The sequence below is a fragment of the Protopterus annectens genome, chromosome 1.part0, assembly GCF_019279795.1.
Source record: "Protopterus annectens isolate FY-2018-M chromosome 1.part0, PAN1.0, whole genome shotgun sequence".
NCBI lineage: Eukaryota > Metazoa > Chordata > Ceratodontiformes > Protopteridae > Protopterus > Protopterus annectens.
In genome coordinates this window covers 29,986,005-30,007,680 of record NC_056725.1, presented here as the reverse complement: position 1 = coordinate 30,007,680, position 21,676 = coordinate 29,986,005, and the positions used below count along the sequence as shown (strand labels likewise).

The 21,676-nt window shown below is 41.3% G+C and overlaps 1 protein-coding gene across 1 annotated transcript in view; it reads left to right on the top strand.

Moving 5' to 3' along the window:
• The window catches only part of PAK4 (p21 (RAC1) activated kinase 4), a gene marked incomplete in the record, with an annotated part of 2,042,725 nt that overhangs the window by 737,083 nt on the left and 1,283,966 nt on the right, over nt 1–21,676 (top strand).

Sequence of the window (21,676 nt, the reverse complement as noted above, 5' to 3'; positions counted from 1 at the left end):
TACAGCAAGAAAAATCCTGCAAGCCCTGGGTTACATGGCATCCTGCATAATTCTGATTCCACATGCCAGACTACATATGAGGAAGTTGCAATGGTACCTGAGGAATTTATGGTCTCAGCACAAGCACAGCTTAGAAACCCAAATTCCAATAATTCCATGCCTGAAGCAAGAATTCCAGTGGTGGGCCCAGGACTGTCAATTAAACAAAGGACTGCCCTTCCACAGGCCTCACCCAAGCCAGACTATCACCACGGACGCCTCAGACCTCAGTTGGGGGGCTCACATGGTGGACAAGTGCATACAAGGCTTATGGACTCAAGACCAGATGAACCTGCACATAAATCAGAAGGAGATGCTGGCAGTAAAACAGGCAATTCAGACATTCAGACAGTTTCTTCAACAGGGTCATTTGCTCATAAGGACAGACAACACCACAGTTATGTGGTACATCAACAAACAGGGAGGCACACATTCATACCCTCTATGCCGGCTGGCAATGGACCTCTGGAAGGTAGCCCTGAGCCTCAACATTCAGCTCCAGGCCATATTTGTGCCAGGAAAAGAAAATATACTAGCAGACATCTTAAGCAGAACCACCACGGATGCCCACGAATAGATGCTGCATCCAGACATCTTCAAAACCATCACAAGGAAATGGGGACTGCCAGAAATAGACCTGTTCGCATCCCCACACAACCACCAATTGAAGAGATTCTGCACAAGGACATACCACCCACTTGCTTGGAACGTGGACTCCCTATCCTTCAGTTGGGGAAACCTGACAGCATATGCATTCCCACCTCTTCCTTTGATGCACAAAGTGCTACTGAAGATCAAAGAAGATCACCCGAGGATCATCTTGATAGCTCCAGACCGGCCGAGGCAACATTGGTACCGGCTACTGAGAAGCATGTCTCGAGAACACGCATGGCCTCTACCCCTGCTACCTCTTCTACTAACACAGAACAACTTCAAAATCCTGCATCCAAACTTGAAAACTCTGCAGCTAGCTGCTTGGAACATTTCATAAGGCAAAATAACCCAGCTTTATCTCAAAGGGTTAAAGACATTATCTTGGAGGCTCGCAGACCCTCAACAAGGAAAACTTATTAAGCAAAATGGAAAAGATACCTCATTTGGAGTGCAACAAAAGGAGTGGATGCATCTTTGGCAAACATAGCTAACATCCTGGAATACTTAGCAGAGCTTTTTCACAATGGTCTGTCTTACTCCACCATTAAGATTCATGCCTCAGCAATATCAGCAGAATACAACACGGATCCTCCAGTCTTTTCTCAACCTCTGCTCAGGCAGTTTCTCAGAGGAATTAAAAATGGAAAGCCACCAAGAAAACCACCATTGCCTACATGGGACTTGAACTTTGTGTTAGAAAAGTTGACACTTCCCCCTTTTGAACCAGTAGCAACAGCAGAATTACAGTACTTATCTTGGAAAACTGCATTCCTGCTTGCAATCACTTCAGCTAGAAGGGTTTCGGAGTTACAGGCATTAATGGCAGTACAGCCCTTCCTTATTTTCCATCAGGATAGAGGGTCCATGAGAACTAATCCTACTTTTATGCCAAAAGGTGGTTTCCAGGGTATCATTAAACCAAGCAATACACCTACCAACATTCTTCCCCAACCTGCAGAACAGGGGAGAAAGATTACTGCATACCTTGGATGTACACAGGCAATTGCGCTACTACCTGGACAGAACCAAGAACAATAGAAAAACTGACCAGCTTTTGGTAGCATATGCAACAGGAGTGGAAGGAACAGCAATTTCAAAACAAACAATTTCAAAATGGATAGGAAATTGCATTAGATTTTGTTACTCTTTTCATGGAAAGACAACTCCAGAAAACATCAGACCTCACTCCACAAGGGCTACAGCCACTACTACAGCTTTCTTACGAGGAGTGGCTACCAAAGACATTTTAGAGGCTGCTACTTGGAGCTCCGTGCATACATTTGCCAAGCATTATAATCTACCATTATACTCCAGATCCCGAGCAGGTTTTGCCACTGCTGTTTTGCAAGGGATCTTAGCTACACCATAATCTCTTACTACCTCCTTAGTGCCCCCTCCCCCAGTTTGGCTATGGTATTCTACCCATTTGTAAGGACTGCAGATGCATCCTTGAAGGACATAGTACAGTTTTGTACCTACCATAAATGTAGATGTCCGAGAGGTATGCATCTGCAGTCAGGATTACCCACCCTCCTTCCCCTCTGTGGTACTCCTAGGGTATTTGCCCATCTTGTAGCTAGCTGGGGGAATCTATTATGGTGTATTTGTTTGTATATATGCATATACATGTTTATTTCTATTTTTGCTCTCTATTGTTTGGAAACATTTGCATTTATCCAAATTTAGCCTTCCTAGAGGGCACCTGGCATCTGGGGCAAGAAACACTGAGGAAAATGGCGTCGGCTGATGCCTTTATACCCGCTGAACTGCAGCTATGACGTCGGGTGAAGTGCAACATCAGCCGAGGCCAGACCCAGACTTTGGAATCCGGCCGACCGAAGGGCTGCCTGAGGCCAGGACAACCCATTTGTAAGGACTGCAGATGCATACCTCTCGGACATCTACATTTATGGTAGGTACAAAACTGTACTTTCTCAGTATAGGATTAGGCAGCCCTTTCTCTATAGTCCTTGTAGATTACCTTATTACATGTTTTGGTAGTGATAAGGCCTGCATAAACTCAGCTGATGTCCAAGCATTACCATTCTGTGTATGACTTAGTTTGCGGGTTTGATACTCCTCCAACAATGTAGTCAGTGAGGTTTATTTCATCTGAGCTTTGTGTTTTGCTTGTGGAATGCAAACCACTTTTCCACTGCACTTTGCTATTCAAGTTGTGGACTACCCGTCCATGCTAGTGTGAGCCAGAGAACAGTCACCGCCATCCATAGAGCTTACAAGGCAAGGAGAAAACAGAAATAGATTGCCAGACTTTTCTTCTGTATCACGCAGTACTAGCATCTTTTTTATCACTACAGCTGTGCTCTTCTTTCCCTTAAGTCCCTCGTATGCTTGCATGTTGGTTGTTGGTTTATCTACCAAAGTGCAACACTGATTCATGTGGACAAAGTCCTAGCACATATCTGAAGATATGACCAAAAAGAAAAACAAAAAAAAAAAACGAAAAAGAAGCCGGATTAAGCAGACTTTCCAAATGACAGAGCGATATGGTGATTAGAGCTTTCCCAGTGTAAAAAAACAGGAAGCCATTAAAAAGACAGTAAAAGTTACTGATTTGTTTACTAGCTAGTAATAACTCTCTCTGGTTGCCATCAAAGAAGAAATTTGGAAAAAGTAAGGGAACATCAATAAGCAAAGCAGAAAAAGATCTGGCTTGGAAGAGCCTCTCAGATGCTTAGCAAACAGCCATGCAAATTGCAACTTTAGTATAGGACATGGTTTCCAGTAATTTAGGCAGAAAAAAAACAAATCAAATGCATTCAGAGGTGTTTAAGTAAAACACTAGAATATAAATTTGAATGGCAAAAGGCTGGAAAGAATAGAAGAAACTTTAACTAGTCATTCAGATGAACTGATGAAACTGTAGAAATTGGAGATTTCAGTGAAGGAAAGACTGGATTTGAATATAAGGCGTCTTGAGCTGTTTTAAAAATATTTGAGTTAAAAGACAGAACACACAGAGAAAACCTGAGATGTGTTTTTTTGCTGTACCAGAGAAACGGTAAAGGGAATAGTTGAAATTCATTATATGAAAATACAAATAAGCAACTGGACTGATGGTTCTATAGTAGGATTTTTTTAATTGGGAGAGCAGCACATTGTGTGTGAATTCCAAATCTATAGCAATATGCTCTCAGAATTAAGATATCCAACTGTAGAACATCAGTCCAGCTTCTTGCGTGTATTTTCTTAAAATGAATGCAAACTACTCCTTCCCGGTTTCTCTGGTATAGCAAAAACAAAAAAAAAATGTATTGGTATAGATGTAGTTTTTGCCAGTTGAAAGACCTGCTTTTGTCAAAACAGTGGCAAAATGGAGAATATTAAAACCTGGGGACAGCAGGCATTTCTGGAAGATGATGCTTCTCTTCTGGTTTGTGTACAGCAGGTAATGTTTGTCCTGTAATGAGATGATGCCAAGTGGCACGCGTAGGATTCAAGTTGCTGCTTTCATCGTTTAGAATATTTTTCACTAGATGATTCAAGACCTTTTTGGATGCAGAATTAGCCATGGAGAGTGAGTTTAGCTAACAGAGCAAGCCAGCAAGCTAAGGGAACTGTTTCTTACTCATCTGCTAAAGGAAAATGTTTGAGTGACAGAAGAGAAAGCACAGAAGCGGACAAGGAGAATCAAGAGTACCTTGGACTCGAAACGGAGACCAGTGCTGGGAGATGAACCAGGAACAAAGTGAATTTAGTGAGTAAGTGGGAGATCTGCAAAGTGGCAGTCCCCAGTATGTGTAATTTAGACATGTTAACTGTGTTTTTGCAAGAAAAAGTAGATGCAAGATTAGGTTTTGACGAGATTCTTAAACTGAAAGCTTAAACCTCACTTAAGTCATTGCTTAGAAGTACATTGACTGGAGTGAAGAAGTGATTTTAAGTAAAACAGTTTAGTTCCTTATTTGTTTGTATAAAAGTTTTCTGATGGAAGTTGTATGTTATTTTATAAAGTAATTTTGAGCAGGATATAGTCAGAGGTATTTTAAAATGTGAAAGAGGAGTGTTTTGACAGTGATTGGTGTGTGTGTATGTGTGTGTGTGTGTATAATATATATATATATATATATATATATATATATATATATATATATATATAGAGAGAGAGAGAGAGATACATACACACACACGTGTGTTTGTGTGTAAAGTAAGAAATTACTCAGTTTCCATCCTTATTTTGTTAGAGCTAAAAGTTATAATGCTGTAATATTTGGCTGCAGATAGAGATGGTTATGCATTAAAAGTTAAATTCTTATGATTTTAATAAAAGTTGATGTCTGGATTCTTAGTTTAAGTAACAGACAACTTTTTAAAAGCAAAAAGACTTGAAAGGAAAAGTCTACCCTCTCCTACAGTATAACTCAACCCTTAGGTTTTTGCTCCCTGCAGTATGGATATAGTTTGGTTTAGTTACCAGAACCCTGCCAGTGTATTATAAAAATTTTGTTTCCTTGTCTTGGAATCAAAGAAGGTGCGAACCCTTCTACATTTTTAAAGCTTAACCTCCCATGCGTTTTGGCAGACAAATTTGTCTCTACCTGCATGACATACTACAGAACCTGGAAAAACTGTAACATATGTCATCAGGCTTGCTGAAGTCAGCAGTTGCTTAAAAAAAATGTGGCGAGTTTTGCGAAACTATTTTCTACTGCCTTTGTCGGGAGGAAGAAAATCAATATCAGTGCCCATAGTTGATAGGGTTACCATCTATCACACCTCCATTCTGGGGCAGTCTTGATTTTGGCAATTCTTTTCTGTGTATGGGGGCATGAAGATTGGTGAATGCCTTAATGTTTTACAAGAAAACGTTTCTGACTTTCCCTAAATGTCCTCAAAACTGTGAATGTCCTTCATGGATGCATCTGCAGTCATAACAACTGGGTTGTCCTGTCGTCAGGCAGCCCTTCAGTCGGCCGGATTCCAAAGTCCGGGTCCGGCTTCGGCTGATGTCGCACTTCACCCGACGTCATCTCTGTTGGTCTTCGGGTATAAAAGCATCAGCCGACGCCATTTTCCTCAGTCTTTCTTGCCGCGTGGCGCCCGAAGCAGAAGCTGTTCGCAAGTGCCGGTCGGTCGGATCCAGAGATTACGTCTACCGAATACTACTTCGAAGACTTCTAAAGCTAAGTACCCCGTTGGGGACTCTTTCTTGCCTCAGCCGATGTCAGAAAAAGTTAACAATTGTTTAACCTGTGGGAAACAAATACCTCATAAAGATTTCCACTCTTACTGTCTGCCTTGTTTAGGCCCAGCCCACGACGTAGCAGCCTGTTCTGCCTGTGCTTCTTTCAACCGACGAACGCTTAGGCGTCGGTCGGAGTTTGCAGAACAGTTTTTCGGTTCTGATTTTGCGTACATTATGCCGTCGGATCCTCCGACTACACATTCTGCCAAAAAACGCAAAGATAAAGACCGACACTCGCGGTCCGCGGTTTCGGCCGAAACCATGGGTAAGCGTGTCTCGGTTTCGGCCGAAACCGAGAAAACTGATCAAAATACAGCTGAATCTATCTCTACAGCTGAGGCCCCTGCTACCACTCTTGAATCGGCCTCAGAAATTTTATCCACTACGGTGGTTGCCACTGACTTATCAGACACCATTCCCTTGGATGTCTCTACCCCAGCACGTGGTGCTGCTAGGCCTCGAGCAGCCATGTCCATTAAGGCCTTCGCCAGGGCTAAAGCAGCCAAGACTACTAAAACAGTGCCTGTTAAACCCCCCTCAACCAGGCCCTCTTCTAGTTCTCAAATGCTTACTTTGGCAGAAAATTAAATTTCATTAATTAGAGGATCTCAATCTCACCCAGACAGGGCCTCTCAGCCCCCAGAGAAGAGACCTAGGGCAGAGCCCCCTGAGCCAGTGTCCTCTGATGATTCTGCTGATGAATCAGACATAACTGACCAGCCAGAGGCTCCTTTCTCCAATTATGAAGATTCTGATGCTGAAGAATCCATTCCAGCTGCTTCCCCACCAGAAGAATTCTCCTTTGGGGAAACCTTACATGCCATGCGAGAGCAGTTCCAATGGCAGCAACAGGATTTTCAGACTCCAGAAAAAGACTTAGGACTTTTTTGCACCTTCCACAGCACAGGCCCTTAGCTATACCTCCTGTTCTCTCTGTGGTGGATGATGCTTTCAATGATGTCTGCTCCGCTCCAGATTCTTTACCCGCAGCCCCTGCCAAACCAGACAGATTTTACAGGGTGCCAGATACTCATCATCACCTTTACAAGGCCCCACTTGCAGACCCCGAAACTATATCCCAGGGTCCCAAGGCAGTAGCGACCATAGCTAAAACCCTATTCCTTCTGAAAGGGAAGCAAGGTCATTAGACAGATGGGGTAAAAAGGTTTACACTTCAGCTACTCTCTCAGCTAGAGCTTTAAATTGTCAGTTTCACATGATACAATACCAAGAGTTTATGCTTGATCAGTTAACTAAAAAGCTAACCACTGACGAATCTCTTGATAAGAAATATGTATTAGAAATGGTAAATAACATACAACAGGTTAGTAACCATTCCTTAAAATGTGGCTATGATGCACTGGAGGCTTCATTTAGATCAGCCATGACTGGCACAGTAATAAGAAGGCATGCATGGCTAAAGGAGCAAGCTCTACCGGATCATGTTAAATCTAAGTTGCTAGATGCTCCTATGGATAAGACAAGTTTGTTTGGTACACCTGCCCAGCAGGTTATGAAGAAAATGGAAGAAAAGGCAAAATCAGTTCAAACGGTTAAAGATTTCTTGCAGGTACAACCCCCAAGGTTTAGCAGGAACTGGCCTGCCAAAAATTGGTCCTTTCCTGACTCCACAAGATCTCAAAGGGGCAGTAATATACGTTCCAGTGGCAGAAACCAATCCAGAGGAGGTGCCTACAGAGGACGACAGCGGCAAGGTAACAACAGAGGCACAGACACAACCTCTGCCACTACACAGTGACTTAATCCTAAACCCGCCTACCAGGGAACAAATAGCAGCTCCTCTAGGCGGAAAGTTAACCTTATTTTCAAAGAACTGGCACCACATAACAAAAGACAAGTGGATATTACAAACCATAGATCAAGGTTACCGGTTCCACTTCCACACTTTACCAGTCAAAAGAGGAATGCCAAATCTACCTCCAAATCAAAAAACAGAGGCTCTACAACAGATAATGGAGTTAGCAAACATGAGAGCTGTGGAAAAAGTGCCAACAGCAGAGCAAGGAAAGGGGTTCTACTCCAGACTATTCCTAGTTCCAAGAAAGGAAAAAAGTTGGAGACCAATTCTCGACCTGTCCACCTTAAATACATACATCATTGTCCCAAAATTCAAAATGCTGACCCTACAGCAACTTCTTCCCATGCTGGGCAAGGAGTGTTGGCTGGTAACTCTAGATCTCAAGGAGGCATACCTGCACGTCCCCATTCGACCAATCTGCAGAAGATACCTCAGATTTCTTGCAGGATCAGAGCACTATCAATTCTCAGCATTGCCCTTTGGCTTATCTACTGCGCCCAGAGTATTCACAAAATGCCTAGCATCAGTAATCGCCCATTGCAGACTACAGGGAATTCAAATTTACCCATACCTGGACGACTGCCTGCTACAAGGGGACAACAAAAGCAAGCTGACAACAGATTTACAAAGGGTCATTTACTTGCTACAAGCACTGGGATACACAGTTAATTTACAAAAGTCAAGGCTGATACCATCCCAAACAAGGACATTCTTGGGAGCGGAATTGGACACAGTAAGACAAATGGCATTCCTAACTACAGAAAAACAAAAAGAACTCCCTCTTTACTTCTTGGCACTAACAAAACTGAACAAGTTAACAGTAAGAAAGGTACTGCAGGCCTTGGGTTTCATGGCATCATGCATACTCTTGGTTCCATTTGCCAGACTACATATGAGAAAACTACAGTGGTACCTAAAGAATGTATGGTCCCAACACAGACACAGCCTAGAAACAGAAATCCCACTAATTCCATGCTTAAAACAGGAGTTCCTATGGTGGGCTCAGGCATGCCAGTCAAACCCAGGCCTACCCTTTCGCAGATGTCAACCAAGCCAGACCATCACAACAGACGCTTCAGACCTAGGATGGGGGGCCCACATGCTGGACAAATGCGTGCAAGGATTGTGGACACAGGATCAACTTCACCTGCACATCAACCTAAAAGAAATGCTGGCAGTAAAACTGGCAATCCAAAAGTTCAGACCATTTCTCAAAGAGGGCCAGTTGATGATAAGGACAGACAACACCACAGTCATGTGGTACATCAACAAACAGGGAGGCACTCATTCATACCCCCTATGCAGAATGACTTTGGAGCTGTGGACCCTGGCACTCAGCTACAACATCCAGTTACAGGCAATATTTGTACCAGGAAAAGAAAACACTCTAGCAGATATATTAAGCAGAACCACATCGGATGCCCACGAATGGCAGCTGCACCCGGACATCTTCAGGACCATCTCAAAGAAATGGGGAATGCCTCAGATCTATTCGCATCACCTCTCAATCACCAGCTCAAAAAATTCTGCACAAGGACATTCCACCCACTAGCATGGAAAGTGGATTCGCTCTCCTTCAGCTGGAAAGGCCTAACAGCATATGCATTCCCACCTCTTCCCTTGATACACAAAGTACTACTAAAAATCAAGGAAGAACATCCAAGGATAATCCTGATAGCTCCAAACTGGCCAAGACAACACTGGTACCCACTGCTGAGGAGCATGTCTCGGAACAATATGTGGCCAATACCCCTGATGCCTTTGATGCTAACTCAGAACAACTACAGCACCATGCATCCAAACCTAAAAACTTTGCAACTGACTGCATGGAACATCACATAGCAGCAGCTAATCCAGAACTTTCCCAAAGAGTTAAAGACATTATTCTTGAAGCACGCAGGCCTTCAACAAGAAGGAACTATGCTGGAAAATGGAAAAGGTTTGTCATTTGGAGTTCTGAAAGAGGAAAAGATATGTCAAACATAGATATGCCTAACATTCTGGAGTATCTGGCCGAACTTCTTCATTCAGGCCTGTCCTACTCCTCCATCAAGATTTATGCATCAGCTATTTCAGCAGGATACAGCTTTGATCCACCTGTTTTTTCACACCCTTTGCTCAGGCAGTTCCTCAGAGGAATCAAGAATGTAAAACCTCCAAGGAAACCACCATTACCAGCTTGGGACTTAAACTTTGTGCTAGAAAAATTGACACTATCACCCTTTGAACCAGCAGCAACAGCAGACCTACAACACCTGTCATGGAAAACTGCTTTCCTACTGGCAATTACTTCAGCAAGGAGGGTTTCAGAACTACAGGCCTTAATGGCAGTGCAACCCTTCCTAATCTTCCACCAAGATAGAGTGTCCATGAGGACTAATCCTACATTTATGCCTAAGGTGGTATCCAGAGTGTCTTTAAACCAGGCAATCCACCTACCTACCTTCTTTCCCAACCCACAGAACAGAGGCTAACGAATACTGCATACCTTGGATGTACATAGACAGCTACGCTACTACTTGGACAGAACAAAAAGTAGCAGAAAGACTGACCAACTTTTGTAGCCTATGCAACAGGAAGGGAAGGAAAAGCTATTTCCAAACAGACAATCTCCAAATGGATAGGAAATTGCATACGATTCTGTTACTCCTTCCATGGAAAACCAATTCCACAGAACATAAGACCTCATTCTACAAGGGCAACAGCCACTACCACAGCCTTTTACGAGGAGTGGCAACCAAAGACATTATTGAGGCGGCTACTTGGACCTCCGTGCATACATTTGCCAAGCATTATAATTTGCCTCTATATTCCAGATCCCGAGCAGGGTTTGCCACTGCTGTACTGCAAGGGATCCTAAACACACCATAATCTACTTTTTCCTCCTCCCCTAGTTGGCTATGGTATTCTACCCAGTTGTTATGACTGCAGATGCATCCATGAAGGACATAGTACAGTTTTGTACCTACCATAAATGTAGATGTCCGAACTGGATAGCATCTGCAGTCAGGATTACCCTCCCTCCTTCCCCTCTGTGGTACTCCTAGGGTGTTTACCCTCCTAATAGCTAGCTGGGGGGGAGTCTTTCATGGTGTATTTGTTTGTATTTATGTACATACATGCTTATTTTTGTGTTTACCTCTATCCTTTTGGAAACATTGGCATCTATCCAAAATTTTTAGCCTTCAAGAGGGCGTCTGGCATCTGGGGCAAGAAACACTGAGGAAAATGGCGTCGGCTGATGCTTTTATACCCGAAGACCAACAGAGATGACGTCGGGTGAAGTGCGACATCAGCCGAAGCCGGACCCGGACTTTGGAATCCGGCCGACTGAAGGGCTGCCTGACGACAGGACAACCCAGTTGTTATGACTGCAGATGCTATCCAGTTCGGACATCTACATTTATGGTAGGTACAAAACTGTACTTTCTACATGGCTGGAATTTATTGGAGAAAACCGGCAAAGGAACCAAGGTTTTGGGAGTAAATAACTAGAAAGAGAAAGGTAATAGAATGGGAAGAGGCCAAGAATTTATTTGGACTGCAGGTTAGAGAGTGCCTTACCCTATCAAGGGTTGATACCAGAGTGTAGGCAAAAAGAAAGAAATAGGGGGTCCTAAATGCAAGACCAGCACTGACAGAGTTTTTAGTAGAATCTGTAACAGAAGCTGCTGTTAAAGGAATAATTAGTAGAGCATATAAAATATTGCATGGCAGTTAAAAGAATCAGTCATAGGAGATTAGAAAGGATTGGAAAGAGAGATTGGATAAGCAATCCACTAAAAGACAATGGGTGTGGGTGTGTGTGTGTGTGTGTGTGTGTGTGTGTATGTATGTGTGTATATATATATTAGAAGATTTAGGATCTTTGCCTTATAAGTCGTTACATAGGTATTTTTATACCCCAAGTAGACACCAAAGAATTTTTCCTCAGGTGGAAAGCAAATGGTGCGACAGGCAAGGAAGAAGTTGCTAGAAACGTATTTTATTGAGAGTGTAATGAGCTGGCAGACTAAAGGGATTCCCTGCATCACTCTGTCGAAGATGCAGACGGAGTGGATTGGATTGACTGGGGAGATGATTTTTTTGATTTATGATACACAATTGGAATTGCCTAGACATAAAGCCTTGCTGAGTCTAATTATGATGGTTGCCAAAAAAGCAATCATTAGAAAATGGAAATCAAAGTCTAGACCAACTTTACTAGAATTAGTGAATATATTAACTAAAACAACTGGAATTGGGACTTTAAGAAAAGGGATGGAGGAAACTACATAGAAAAAAATGTGAATTGTGAGAATAACATATGCAGAGAAGGAACAAGGTTTAAAAGACGCGATTTGAGTGAGGCATATAATGCTTAACTGACAGTGACTGGTAGATTATAAGTGAGGTATAGTGTTTGCAACTAAAGTGATGTCAATTTTGTTTTTCATTTATGTAAATGTAAGATTGCCTATGTCATACTTGATAATTTAATAAAGATGTTTATTAAAAAGTATTCTACATGTAAATCAGTTTTTTATTTATTTATTTACTAACATTTGTTTTCTGGTCAAACTGAGTTATGACAGACACCTTTTTCAGTGGAGGTCTGGGGAGAAAAGCTCAGCAGTTAACAAATCTTACAAGGTGTCAGTCACTACAGTACAATGCATTGCAGCAATGCAACAGAAGGGGTAAAGTGTATTATATGAAGGCATTTGTGCTTCAGTTTATAAAAAATTTAATATGTGGTTGTAAATTTTTTATACTGTGCTTGCAAAATACTTTTGAGTAAAAACATCAAGTGCATTTCTTCAACATTCAGAATAAAAAAATCCTCTCCCTATTGCAAACACTGGAGAGTAGCAGAACCAGTCACTTGTTTATCAGGTCCTGTATTGCAGTACCTCAGGAAGAGTGTTGAGGAAGATCTCTCAGTGCTCAAATGACTGCAAACTGGCAATCCTTACAAAACCCTGTAATTTAGTTACTTTCTTTGGCAGGACTTTATAACTTAAAACAAGCTCCGAGAAAAAAGTATATGATGGCCATTCATGAAAAAAAATACAAGCAACCCTACTACAGAAGGGTGTCGAAGATACCTTTGACTCTCACTACCTCCAATATATGTCAGTGGGATGAAAAGTCAAAATAACATTTTTGTCTAGTACGACCCCTATATAGGGGACTTAAACTGATCTTGAAGGAGACACATAAGCAGTAAAACAAGATCACATTAATATAGTAGGCTGCATGATGGCCACTGCCAACATTTGCACATTGAATTCCATTGTGGGGTTTTCATTTAAAAAGCAGGAAAACAAATTGCGAAAAAAGAACATGGAAAATGGTAGTTCATTCTTTCATTTGCAAAATAACTAGCTGAGGGGTTTCCATAAGGATCTACTTTTGGCTGAAGACTTGCCGGTGATTAATTGTGAAAGGTCTGAGTATTGTGTTATGATTAAAATCTATAAGGTACAGTGTGATCAACTTTTAAACTGGTATTTGCAAGCAAAGTAAAAAGGATAAGAAATGAAATTTGAAACTGAGAGATACGAATGGTTTAACAAGTAGTTCCCTCCCAAGCAGCTTCAGTACTTAAATTGTGCACTGTCATATTTAATTAATTGCAGTTTTTTCACATCTGGGAAAGGAGATAGATAGCAGTATATAAAACAAAACAAAATCACATTAGCGTGGTTCTTTGTTAACTTTAGAATGGGTAATACCTGTGAGGCAGCCACATATTTGACAGATGCTTCTTTTTGGTGGAATAGAGTTACTTTTTGTAAAATGTTTTATAGTTTTGTGTGTTTACTATGAGTTGAAAGGGGACTTTTTAAATGCATTTTGTTTTTAAGAATTTATCCCAAATAAACTCATTAATTTCCTTTTCTGTATTTTTCTGTATCTGACTTTTCATTTGATACATGTAAGACTGATTTACTTACAGAAAACTGGCAAAGGAACCAAGGTATTTGGGAGCAAATAACTAGAGAGCAAACTAATAGAATGGGATGAGGCCAAAAAGACATTAGGCAACAGGCTACAGCCTCCCTTCCCTACCCGCTGTTGATGTCAGAGTATAGGCAAAGAGAAAGGGATAGGGAAATCCTAAATGAAAGACCTGCTCTGGTAGAGTTTATTCATATTTGTTGTACTGGGGTAGTACATTGTTCTCAATGAACCTGTTACAGGCACAGCCGGGGTGAATAGGATCACTTGGGTTCATAGGTGTGTACTAGGCTAATGGACCTGGGGCCTTCACAAGCCTAGCCATAGGATTACACTGGCATTGTGTCACCTGACCTGAGTTCCTAGTGCCTCTGTCGAGTAGAACCACTGGAGTTCTCCCCGGGGTGAATTTTCTATTTCCTATCCACTCCTTAAGATTTCTGTTGAAGAGGGTCAGTGAGGTGCTCTGCTTGACATGTATGGGAAGTCTATACCATAGTAACAACTGGAGAGGCTGCAAAAGTACCTCACAAAGAAGATCCTGGGCTTTAAACACTTGTCCTATATGGACAGACTCAAAAACTCCAACTAGTCTTTGACCCTGTCCCTCCAGTACGTTCTGTTGATTGTGGTAATGAGGTTGAGGTCTCTGGAGCATGTGGTGTGGAGGGATTGGGGTTTCTTAGATGTAGCATGTCTAACGGAGCTGAGTAGCATTTCTAACAGAGCTTTGTAAGTCAAGCGGAGATCTCTTCCAAGTAGGCGATATGAGACAGAGACTAGTTGGAGTTTTTTAAGTCTGTCCATATAGGACAAGTGTTTAATGCCTAGAATCCTCTTTGTGAGGTACTTTTGCGGCCACTCCAGTTGTTGCAGGTGTCTGTGAGGTACATGCCAAATGGGGCATTGCACTCTGATAGGCCTAATGAGGGAAGAATAGAGGGAGACAATGACCTCTTTCTTCCTGGATGCAAAACCCATAGTAATGAGATGTGCCACATAGGACTTTCTGACCACATTGGCAATGTGGTGATCAAAAGAGAGGTTTCTGTAAACCTGTTTTCCCAGATCTCTTGTAACGCCTTCTGTGTTTACTGGACCAACATCGATGTGGTAATTCATGGGAACCGGGTTTTTCACAAAGGGGGTGACGACACATTTTTTGGCATTGAGCTTAAGGCCATGGTTCTGACACCAACCATTGGTTTCAGTGATGCCATTCTGTAGGATGTCAGCATCACTTGGGGAGTTAATAATAGCTCCCAACTTGCAATAGTCTGCAAACTTTGTCAGCCAGAGTCCCTTCGTGTTGGCCTGGAGTTCAGAGAAGTGGATAAACAGGAGAGGACCAGGACCGAACTGACTAGTCAGCAGTCTGACTTGGAGTCAGCTACTTTCACACTGTGGGTTCTATCTGTGAGCCAGTTTGTAACCCACCTAGTGATATAGGAGTTGATGCATAGCTTAGTGAGTTTTTCTAGGATTCCTGAGTGGGGAATGGTATCAAAGGCCTTGGCCAGATCAAGGTAGGCTGTATGAACCACCTTGCTTTCATCCACAGCTCTGGTGACTGACTCAAAGAAGTCGACCAAGTTGAGCAGGCATGATTTACACTTCACAGAACCAAACTGTGGGGAATCCAGAGTTTGGAGATTCCCTATATCCTTGTTTATTAGATCCATGATGATATGTTCCATAGCTTTGCATATCAGACTCGTCAGGCTAATGGGGTGATAATTCCCAGGGTCTGTAGTCGCTCCTCCTTTGTGGAGAGGGATGACTATAGCAGTGCGCCATTTGGTAGGGACAAAGCCTGAGGTGAGGCTGTGATTGAACAGGGCACACAGGTGAAGTGCCAGTTCACTCTCTAGTTCATGTAGAACATAGTCAGGGATATTGTCCAGTCCCATAGAAGCTGTATTCTTTGCCTTGGACAGTGCTGTTTTAACCTGTGCCTGGCAATCTACTGGTATTGTGATTGGTCCTTTGGGGAGGGGGGTAAAGTTGGCACTGAATCGGTTTGCCATTATGTTGGCAATATCTGTTGGTTCGGTATAGGAGGTAACATTATACAGTAGCTCAGAGCAAATCTGGGTATTGTCGTGGATATTCTTTGCATAACTATAGAAGGCCTTGTGGACATAAATTAACCAATTATATTTACAGATGCGAGAATATGCTTACAACATTTAGTTTAGGAAGCAGTTAATGTCATAACGTGTGGAAAAATGAAATTATGCTCAGAAGAGCTTTATGACTAAGATGTAGCAATATTGACTGAGATGGTTAATGCTGCAGGGATAACAGCATATCATTATATAGAGAGAGAGGTATGAAGACTTTATAAGAAACAAGTGAGAACAGTTGCAAGAAAGGATATAGGTAGAAGACAGAGAAAAAGATGGAAGAGGAGTAGAAAGGAGAAGTGTGAGAGAGAAATACAAACAGAAGAGGGAAGTAGGATGAATGAGAGCAGTAAGTAAAGGGGATGCCAAAAAAAATGAAATAGTTAAAGGGGTGTGTGAGAGAGTTGCAGGATTCATGTAATTTGACTAGAGTGAGTGCGACACCATGTTGCTTGGATGAAGAGGTGTTCCTTGAGCTATCTGCAATCTGAGTACTTTTAGACATCTTGGAGTGAGGGAGGAATGGAGTCCCACAGTTTAGGTACTAGGATGGAGAATGCTTGGTCAGTGCAATAGAGTTTACTTTTTGGAGTTAGTAGGGTGGATTGAGATTGAGAGATACCCCCTGAGATTGTATGTGGGGGTTGTGGTGAAATGTTTGAGCGAGAGTGGATAATGTCTCAGGAGAAAGGGTTTTGTCAGATAGTGGTCCTAATAGGAGGTTGGCTCTCAAATGTACTTGGTGCCCTTTAGGTTTGGGGAGAATTAGGCAGGCTGTTTATTATTAGTGGAGTTAGTAATAAACCGGCAGATTTTCTTAGAGATGGTTTGCAAGGTGATGGCATTTTTATTTGAGGCTGCATCTGTAATGTCTAGTCCATATTAGAGTTGAGATGAGAGTATGCTTTTGCCTATGTCAGCTCTGGCTGGCTTGGACAGAAGAGGTGATAGCTTATTTACTCAGAACAGTAGTGTTGATTTTTTTGTGTGTGTTTTGAATGTGTAGATGAAAGTAAAAAAGATTGATCTAGCCAAATGTCAAGGTATTTGAAAGATGTGGTAGTTTCTATGGTGGTATTAACATTTTTAATATTAAGTAATACGAGTGTTTTGGCTATTTTTTGTTTGGTTCCAAATAGCATTGCTTTTGCTTTTAGGGATTGAGTACAAACGTCTGTCTTATTTAGCCACTGGTTAGTGAAAATAATTAGTTTTTAGTTGAAACTAGAACAGACACTGCTGCTTAAAAAGGGGTACTTGGTATGGCATATAAAATACTGCACAATTAGTATAAGAACTAATCAGAGGAGAGTAGGAAAAGATTAAAAAGAGAGATTGGATAAGTAATTTACAAGGGAATAATTGGAGGACATATGCATGGCTTCAATTATGCAGCTAAGTCCAGAAGGTTTAGGGCATTTCTACACCCCAAACAGACTTCAGAGAATTTTTCCTCCATTAGATGGTAAATGTTGGAGATATGATGGGGAAGAAAAAGGTAACTGTGAACAAATGTTTCGAAGTATAATGAATTGGCAGATTATAAAAATTCCCTATGGAGTACATCAGAAATATTGACTGAATAAATTAGTGTAACTAAGGAAGTTATTCTTTTGAGCTGGGAAACAGGATCTGAATTGCCTAGACATGGTATGGTCCTGTTGAGTTTAATTTTGGTGGCTGCTAAAAAAAAAACAATTTCTAGAAAATGGAAATCAGTCCAAACCAGCTGTATTTGAAGTATTGAATGTTGTAACAGAGAATATATCTGGAAGTGGGATCATTAGAAAAGGTAAGGAGCAAATTGCATATAAATAAGTAGAAGTTGTGGGAGTAATACATGATGATGTTCAGCAGGAGGAGTGAGGTTTAAGGAAAGGCAGGAATTTAGCAATTTGTTATGTTGGACTGATTGTTAAATGTCACACACGTTTTTTTATATGCAGCTGGAACAATGTTAATGTTTTTTTCTTTTATATTGACTACGTCTGAATGACACCTCCAGGTGCATCTGCAGTTAACTCCTCTAGGCATCAAATATTGCATTTCATATTTACATACGTAATTCCAGAACCATACTATGTACAAGGTTTTAAAATATTTCATCATAAAGCTTACACAGTAGCAATCTCAACTACATTAGTATTTGACCTCTGTCTAGTGCAAAAAGATATTAACTGTTGTTTTTATGATATTAATTTATATAGACAAAATGTTCACAATTTTCTAAAAATATCAACAACCAAGTAACATAACCAGAACTCCTTAGCCTCATATGAAAGCTCTCAACTAGGTTAATAAAATGGTGACAGTGTGTGTAACTTGAGTGGTTGCGGAGATATCTTTAGGTTGTTTACAAAACATTACAAATGCTATAGTCCTGTGTTTACTGTGCTTATAAAGTTCAGTTTAAGATCTAGAACCTAAGGAATACTACCACTCTAAACATAGTTTGTGCTGAAGAGTTTGACATTTATACTCCTTTCAAAATCATTATGGTTCCAGAGGTATGAACATTTCTTTGAAATGTGAGGAGGTAATTTGATTCTGTGAAAAGGCTTAGGCTCCACCCATTGGAAGTTACAGTGCAAACCTCCTAAGCTCCATTGGAGTGAATGAGTTAATGTATGTTTGCCTTTGTCTTAAGTGGTTTAATAAATGTGTTAGAAAAAAATGTTCTAATTAAACAGTGGGATCAAAACTTTTAAAAACTTATTTATGGATTTATTATAATTTTTCAATGGTCTTGTCTGTCTTGTGGTCTTTTGAGTAGCTTTGTCCCACATTTCTTAAGCTGATTGCTCAATATTTGGTTTCAACCAATTCGCCAAATGTCTCATCCTGTCGTGATCCCATATGTAGGTGAAACTATGTATAAAAAGCCATGTGTTGGGCCACAGTTCATTAATGTTATGTTTGATGTTCTTCCTTATCACTGTTAGAGTATTCTTTACTACTGTGATATCCTGCTGAGGATAGCCGAATGTCTGGCCAGCACACCAAAGCCTTAATATTTTCCAGGGTCTGTACGTCAGATGTTTGTCCTTTGTGCAAGACTTAAGGTGTATATGTGTCATCCAAGTGCCTAGTCTTCAGAACTACTTTGCTGCTAGTCTGAATGCTATGGAATTTGGTCTGCAAGCTCTTCACAGAGTTGTTTTTACTGCCGAGCCTTCTACAGATAAGTGCTCCATTGGGGTCTCCTTTTTTTTTCCTGAGTATTGTCATAAGATTACATGTCATCCAGGAAGGGAAATTGTTAGTGTGGGTGGCAGATTCCCCATAAAGATAAACACAGAACAATGTCCTTTTTTTTGGGTGCTACCCACGACCATACTCAGTTTGAGATTTGTCTGGCATTTGTCCCCAAGACACACTGCAGTCATTTGTTGCCTCTTTCCATTTACTTGGAGAACTGGCAATTGAAGCTTTTGGCTCAAGGTGTCATAGCTGATTCTGTCTGACCTGACATTCAGCCACCATTTAAAAAGAAACCAAAAAGGAGCAAAGTGATCCTGCTGCTGTCCAGCGTCCATCGGACATATCCATCAGATCTGAAGAAGAACCCGAGGATTGTTTGGTGCCATTGTTGGTTCCCTTTGCTGTGACCCAGTTAGACACTGGCCTGCATGTCTGGCTGTGTCAGCGTCTGGTGCAGATTTGGAGGGAAACCACAGCTGATTATTTGATGAGGCCTAGGGGGATTCCACAAATACTTATTAGGGAGGAGGTGCCTGTTATCCTCATTGAATTTAGGCAGAGGTCTGAACTTCCTAGTTAGGTTAAAGACAATGTTCCTTTAAAAAAAGAAGCAGAAGACTAAGCATGTGTCCCCTGTGGCTAATGATCCACAGAAAGAATGGCAAGATTTTACTCTGGGAGGGGGCTTTTCAGTCATCTTATAACTCTTAAGCCCCCCACTCACCTCTGCTGTTTGTCTTCTGCTCCTTCGAAACACCCTAGGGACTCTGAGTCCTCTAGTGAGGAATCATTGTCTTACTCCTCGCACAGCCAGTCTCCCCTTGCCCTGGGGATTGAAATGGAGGATATTATTTCCCCTGACTTTCCTCTGGAGGAATTGTCTTTTGGGAATATGGTGGCTCATATGATGGAACACTTTAAGTGGAACTTTTCTCTGATTTCTGATGTTCAAAAATAGGTGCTATGAACTATTGCAATTAGATTCTCCTTTGCCTTTTGCAGTCCCTTCAGTGCTGGCTTGCCCTCCTGGGTACTTTTTCTATAGCTTCTCAGGCCCATGACTCTCAACCCCATGGCCCCAAAAGCCAGACAGGTTCTGTAAAATTCCTGAATCTCAACAATTTTGTATAAAAGTCCTTTCCTCTGAACCTGTTTCTTTCAGTACCAGTGATAAACCATACAAGTTGCTGTGTTTTTTTAACTTTTACCTTCTGATAAGGACAGCTGTGCCATGGACAAGACAGGTGTGGTTTAAAAAAATACTCTGGTTGAATAACAAATGTAAAAAAATAAGTAAAAAAAAAAAAAATATATATATATATATATATATATATATATATATATATATATATATATATATGTAAAATCTACTACCTTAGCCTTCAGGGCTATTAATTATTAGATCTATTTGACTATGTATGTTTTGGCTCTTATCTCGCAACTTGGGGGCTATCTGGCTGATTTGCTTGACTCTGAGGGTAAGACTTATGCCATTACACTTGCACTCTGCTTCTTAGGAGACTTTTCATTTTATTAAATGTAGCTGTGATGCTGCAGATGCCTCCTCCAGGGCAGCTGTATCTGGATATGTTAGGAGGAGGTATTCTTAGTTAATCCTCCAGACTCTGCCTGAAGACATTAAGGCCAAATTATTTGAGTCTCCATTAGACAACAGAATCTCTTTAGTATTGCAGTGGCTGAATTATTTTAAGACTCTTCAGGACAAGGGTAAAGTTATACAGGATTCGAAACAAGTCTTTGTTTTCGCTTTTCTTAAGTTTGAGAGATTCTTATTTTAAATTTAAGCATTCATTTCTTCGTAGGTAGCCCAAACCAGTTTCTATGAGAGTTTTTCCAGACAAGCTTCCTCAGGATGCAGAGTCAAAAACATTTTTCCCTGACAAATCTATTTCTTTTTGACATTCAGCTGCTCTTACCCCTTGACCAGATTCCTCTGACTTCCAGGTTGACTTTTCCTGTTTGGCAGTAGATAACCACATACTTCGGTACTTTCCTTTATCCAAAATGGGTATTTTATGGCTTGAAAGTCCCTTCTTCCACTCTCAGGCCTTCTGTGGCCTCCTTGTCAGTTGCTTTATTTTCCTTTGGTTCTGCTGGATCTGGTGTTAGAGTGAACCATCCAGCCTGTCTCACTGTCTCAGCAGGGAAAGGGTTTTTTAGTACAGGATGTCTCTGGTTCCCAGTATGGAGGAATCATGGAGGCCCATTCCAGTCCAGTCTTTTCTCAACACGTTTCTCAAGGTTTTTCCTTCTGTTGCTTCCTCAAACTTTTTTGTTATCTTTGGATTCAAGGGCACTTACCACTACATTTCCATTCACCCTCACTTAAGTTTTTCTGTTTCACTATTCTTTTCCCTCTTGTTATTGTTCTCTTCTTTGCCTTTTGGACTTTGTATAGCTATGAGGGTCTTTATGAAATATCTGACCCTGTGTTACTCTCTTTTTGACTACTGGGAATTCAGATAGTCTCGTTTTTGAATGACCTTTTGATTCAAACCCGCTCAGGAGCTCCTGGTTTAAGATCTACACTTCACCCCCCCTACTTAAATATACCAACTCTGAGATTGCACTATATTGCAGAAAAGGGAAATCTTCCTGTTCCACTCTGTACGGAGATCTCCAGTCCGGTCGGCCATATGACATTAATTGTCAGATAATTACCCTTTT